Genomic DNA, 6108 nt, shown 5'->3' with positions numbered 1-6108 from the left:
AATGCCACGTTTGGCTGAGCAGAGCTTGGGCTGGGACTGTTCTGTCCTCCTGTCACACTCTACATGTGTTTCAGAGGAATTAAACACATGTGGTAATTGAGGAGAGAGCTAAGCTCAGCTCCACTCTCACTTTCTGCCACTAATCCCTGGGCAGGTTCATCCCTGGGCAGGTTTCTCTCCCTGGGCAGGTTTCTCTCCCTGGGCAGGTTTCTCTCCCTGGGCAGGTTTCTCTCCCTGGGCAGGTTCATCCCTGGGCAGCAGGATGAGGACAGGGAGCTGAGGTCACATCTCAGTACCAATGTCCCAGGTCACAGCTCGTTACCAAAATACTCCTGACCCCACAGCGGGCAGAGGGGAAACCAGAGCTCCCCTTTGCACAGAACAGCAAAGTCTCCCATCCCATACTTGGTTTGGTGACAGGTTTTGCTGTTAAAAACAGACATGAAAAGCAGTCCTGTGAAATGGCCCCTGTGGGTGCACAGCTCCAGCCAGCAGCCAAGTTAAAAACAGAGTTAAAAACATTTCCACAGCTGTTCAACTCAGGAGAACTCCTGGGGGAAAGACCCTTTTCATCCACTCCAAAATGGAGACCCAGCACTGAAAACATGGGCAGCAATTTGCCAGTCCTTCCACCCATCAAATTTCCCATCAAATCCCAAACACCCTGGCAGCACTGAGGATCACTGACTGCTGCAGAAACAGGGAATGAACCCCAGCCCAGGCTCCAGCAGGTCTGGGGGTGATTCAAGGCTGAGCAGTGCAGCTGACACAACAGAAGGATGGGGACATCCAGGGGCTGGAGAGCTGGAGAGGGCCCAGGAGAACCTCAAAAGGTTCAACAAGTCCAGGGGCCAGGTCCTGCATCCAGGTCAGGGCAACCCCAGCCGTGAGCACAGACTGGGAGAGGAACTCCTGGAGAGCAGCCCTGGGGACAAGGACATTGGGGTGCTGCTGGGTGAGGGCTGCACCTGCCCTGACACCCCCTCAGCCCTGGGCTGAACCCCCAGTGTGGGCAGCAGGGCAGGGGATTCTGCTCCTCTGCCCCACTCAGGTGAGACCCCACCTGCAGAGCTGCCCCAGCCCTGGGGCCAGCACAGCGAGGACCTGGGGCTGCTGGAGTGAGTCCAGAGGGGGCACCAGAGATGCTCCCAGGGCTGGAGCCAGGCTGGGAGAGCTGGGGGTGCTCACCTGGAGAGGAGAAGGCTCCAGGGAGAGCTCAGAGCCCCTTGCAGGGCCTAAAGGGGCTCCAGGAGAGATGCAGAGGGACTGGGGACAAGGGATGGAGGGACAGGACACAGGGAATGGCTCCCAGTGCCAGAGGGCAGGGATGGATGGGATATTGGGAATTAGGAATTGTTCCCTGGGAGGGTGGTGACGCCATGGCCTGTGAAGCAGGCAGGGCAGCAGGCAGTGCCCATGAGCACACAGGGCCACAAGGATGCTCTTTGTGTCCCCTCCCAGAAGGACAGACAGCACCAGACACAAACCTGCTCCTCTGCCACCCTCTCCCCACCTTCTGGTCTTCCAGAGCAATGGATGCTCCTCTCTGAGGGCCCAAATCCCTTCAGCTGCTCACCACCCTTTGCACTCACTGGAGCCCAGCTGGGCTCTGCAGAGCAGCCCCTGGGGAACACACAGCTTTTGGGGATCCCTCAGGAGGCAACTCAGACAATTCTGCACATGAGCAGATTGAAGGACTGCGGACTTCTACAGCAAATCCAGAACCTCCTCCCTTTACTTGTAAACATCCACCCCAGTGCTCATAGGGACACAACATCAGGAATTCTATTTTGATTCAAGCCAAACCCACAGTCACTCTTTACTATAATTAAAATATCTCTAATTGGCACAAACCATCAGCCAGGTGAACATTACAGCATAAAGTAATTCACTGATGTGCTCAGGATTCAGCACCCATCTACAGAGTGTCTTATCCCCTTGATGAGATCAGGAAAGTCTGGAAAAGCAGGAGTCTGCTGTGGATTTTCTGTTCCATCAGCTCTGTGGCCTGGATCACAGCTGAGTCAGCAGAGCCTGGGGCAGCACAGCCACATCCATAGCACTGCCCTCAGCCCAGAGCTCAGCAGGGCTGCAGCCCCAGCACACCCAGCCTCTGCATTTGCTATTTTTATGGGCAGACACAAACCAAAATAGCTGTGCCTGACTCGGGAGGCAGCGTGGCTGACAGCCCTGGGACCGCCCCACCCTGACCCAGCACTGCCACAGCCCCACGGTCCCACAGGCAAGGTAAAGAACACACACCACCCCTCCAGGAGATCCTCTCCCACACACCCACCTCTCCAGGAGATCCTTTCACACACCCATCTCCCCAGGAGATCCTTTCCCACATCCACCTCTCAAGGAGATCCTCTCCCACACATCCACCTGTCCAGGAGATCCATCTCCACACATCCTCCTCACCAGGAGATCCTTTCCCACATCCTCCTCTCCAGAAGTCCATCTCCACACACCCACCCAGCTGAAGGACTGGACAGCCCCCAGAGCCAGCTCAGTGCAGGCAGGACCAGCACAGTGTCCCACCCTAAACAAGTGTGCCCAGAAACTTCTCCCCTCCTGCATCAGCTGGGCTCTCTGACAGTATTTGAATATTCCAGAGCTGGAATTTTAAGGGACAGAAAGTTCACAGCATTTAAAATCACAGAATGGTTTGGGTTGGGACTTTAAATACCATGTAGTCCAACCCCCCTGCCATGGCAGGGACACCTCCCACTGTCCCAGGGGCTCCCAGCCCCAATGTCCAGCCTGGCCTTGGGCACTGCCAGGGACCCAGGGGCAGCCCCAGCTGCTCTGGGCGCCCTGTGCCAGGGCCTGCCCACCCTGCCAGGGAACAATTCCTAATTCCCAATATCCCATCCATCCCTGCCCTCTGGCAGTGGAAGCCATTCCCCCTTGTCCTGGGCCTGTCTCTTCTGTCCCAAGTCCCTCTCCATCGCCCTTGGAGCTCCTCCAGGCACTGGAAGGTGCTTTAAGGTCTCCCTGGAGCATTCTCTTTTCCATTTCTGAAGTTTGTTTACTGCAGCCTGAAGCTGCGTTTGCTTGTAGCAGAAAATCCAATGTTAACCTCAGACGAGTTACAGACATTGAGATACAGACTAAGTGAATCACTGAAATATTTCGAAAAGATTCTGTTTGCCAAGCCTAACTGACCCATCACAGGCAGAACAATGTCACCCTGGGGAGGAGCTGTGCAGCAGGCACAGGGCTCTGACAGCTTTACAAAGTGTGACTGTCGCAAACCTGCTCCAATAAACACCACAACAAAGGGGCAGCAGCAGAGATGCACACAGAAACAGCTCAACTAAATATCAGTGTCATTCATCCCCCAAACCTCCTCAGGCTGTGCAACACCACCCTGGGGTGCTCAGGCCTCTGAGCACAGCATTTCCAGCATTCCCAGCACAAAGTCTCCAGGAGAAAGACACCTCACTCTGCCTCCCAGAAGCAGCATCATTAGCTCATTGTTACTGGCTCTCCACAGTTCCCAGCCATTCCCACAGCTCCAAAGACCTGCTCAGAGCTGGCAGGCAGCTGAGATGAGGCGCAGCAGGGCTGTGTCCAACCCTTTGTGTCCCTGGGAGACCATCAGAAACCTCCAGCTGTGCATGAAACCCTCCCTGGGTGGGTTCTGCACCATTTAACCAGCCCACAAGAGCTGTGTGAGCTGAGCAGAGCAGCAGGAGCTGTGCTGGGGAAGATGAAACAGGAAAGCCTTATAAATATGATTGCCTGGCAAAAGATTTTGAGAATATAGAAACTATGAGCAAGACTGCAATGAAAGGAAGCTTTGAGATACCTCAGTTACTGAACAACTGGAACACAATGGTGTGGCTGGCTGAAGGTAATTCCCTTTTGATGGAACAACACCCTCTGCTTGCAGACAGCTCTAAGGGTCAGAGCAGACCCTGCAGCTTGGCAGAAGGGGCCCAAAGAGGAGATTTTAGGGTTTAAAATGTAGCACAGTATGGTAATGTCATGATTCTTATAGGCCGTATGTAAATGCTATAGGATTTGTATCTTGTACTAGATTGGTTAGTGAGAATTAGAATATTCAACACAGAAGAAGATTTACTATATTGTAATGGGAACCTCAATCTCTCATCTTCTTTACCACACTCTTGCCTTCTCTCTCTTTCCCACTCTCTTTACTTCTCTCAGGCCTGCTCCAGCTGTGGCTGGCAGCTCCCAGCAGGGCCCTGCACCCAGGCCCTTGGCAATGAACCCCAAGCTCCTGACTTGGCCTCAGAGATCTCTGGTCTCTGTCTGTCCCCACCATCCCAACCCCAGCACTCCCACAGAGCTGGAGGGCTCAGGGTGCCCAGGCTGCCCCATTCCTGACTGGTTAAATCCTCATACCTGACTGGTTAAATCCCTGCTCCTGACTGGTTAAACCCCCGTACACGACTGGTTAAATGCTTGTACCCGACTGGTTAAATCCCCGTACACGACTGGTTAAATCGCCATACCTGACCAGTTAAATCCCCATTCCTGACCGATTAAATCCCTGTTCCTGACCAGTTAAACCCCCATACCTGACTGGTTAAACCTCCGTACCCGACTGGTTAAATGCCCATTCTTGACTGGTTAAATCCCCGTACCTGACTGGTTAAAGCCCCATACCTGACAGGTTAAAGCCCCATTCATGACTGGTTAAACCCCCGTTCCTGACTGGTTTAACCCCCGTTCCTGACAGGTTAAATGCCCGTTCCTGACAGGTTAAATCCCCGTACCTGACTGGTTAAACGCCCGTTCCTGACAGGTTAAAGCCCTGTTCCTGACAGGTTAAATGCCCGTACCTGACTGGTTGTTCCGCATGCGGATGGCCTTGGCCTTGGCCAGCTCCAGGGCTGTGACCCAGCGCTGCCTCTCCACTTCTGAGTTGGCCTTCAGGTGGTAGGTCCTGCCCCCGTTGGACAGCACGATGTTGCACGAGTCCTCCGTGTCAATGTGGGCCGTGGACAGGTTGATGGTGCCCCGGCACGTGTGGGCCATCTCTGCCTGAGTCCTGCACGGGAACAGAGGGACAAGGAAGGGTCAGTGCTGCTGTACCCGACCCCAAAACACCTCCAAGGCACCCTCCTGCACAGCACAGACCTGTGGAGACATCCTGAGCTGGCAGCACTCACATGCAATCCACTAAAGCTGGAAAAGGTGTGGTATTCACATGCCAGCGGAACAGAGAGAGATTTAGCTTTCTCAGGATTCTCCTGAGAGAAGCAGAGAAAAGAATGATCAAAACAAAATCTCATTTGCAGCTCCTGTGTTTGTGCCCATGTGGAATGTGTTCTGGAGATTGTTTACCCAAGGTGATTGCTTGATTGGATTCTGGTGATGGTGTTCTGGATTCATTGAGCAATTGGATCCCCGTGTGTGTGTGTGTGTGTGTGTCAGGACTCTCAGGCAGAGAGCCACAGGTTTTCTAGTTAGTTAGTTATTTAGTTAGTTAGTCAGTCAGTGATAGTTCTTGTTAGTGTAATATAGTTCTAGTATAAATATAGTATAATGAAGTAATTAATTAGCCTTCTGGTATCATGGAGTTCTGCACATCATTCTTCCCTGTGTCAGAGGATCTTCATAGCATCCAATAGAAAAGGCCCTCAGAGAAACAAGGGCAGAGTGAGGTGTTTAGATGGAGCTCGTTTCCTTGGAGGAGCAACACCCCATCATTCCTTACACATTCACATCCCACCGTGTCCACTGCTTCTGGCTGCTCTAAAAGCAAAGTTCCAACTACAAAACACTGGCTTTCACATCTCATTTCCACTGCTGCTCTTCTGCCTTCTCCCAGCTGTCCCACCTCCAGAATCCAGCGCTCTGTGGCTCTTTATACCCTCTCCCTTCCATCATTGTTTTCGTCCAAGTGTGCTCAGACCTTGTATGTCCCAGCCCTGGGGTGGCAGCAGGAGCAGGGCAGTGCCCGTGCCCTGAGCTGGCACTGCTGGGGCACCTCCAGTGCTGGGGCAGCTCTGGGCTCCTCCTGCCAGGAGAGACCTGGAGGGGCTGGAGCGTGTGCAGGGCAGGGAACGGAGCTGGGAAGGGGCTGGAGCCCCAGGAGAGGCTGAGGGAGCTGGGAAGGGGCTCAGCCTGGAG

At 53.7% G+C, this 6108-nt stretch overlaps 1 protein-coding gene across 1 annotated transcript in view; it reads right to left on the bottom strand.

The window, feature by feature from the left end:
• OSBP2 (oxysterol binding protein 2) overlaps nt 1–5028 on the bottom strand; it is a 73089-nt gene extending 68061 nt beyond the window's left edge. Inside the window, exon 1 of the mRNA XM_031062445.1 lies at nt 4815–5028. The gene's annotated coding sequence lies outside the window, so the exon portion shown is untranslated. The remainder of the gene's footprint in view (nt 1–4814) is intronic.
• Between the last annotated feature and the right edge of the window lie 1080 nt (nt 5029–6108).

This window comes from Geospiza fortis, unplaced genomic scaffold (assembly GCF_000277835.1).
Source record: "Geospiza fortis unplaced genomic scaffold, GeoFor_1.0 scaffold224, whole genome shotgun sequence".
Taxonomy (NCBI): domain Eukaryota; kingdom Metazoa; phylum Chordata; class Aves; order Passeriformes; family Thraupidae; genus Geospiza; species Geospiza fortis.
Note: the sequence above shows the minus strand (reverse complement) of the source record. Positions and strands in the feature narration are given on the sequence as shown.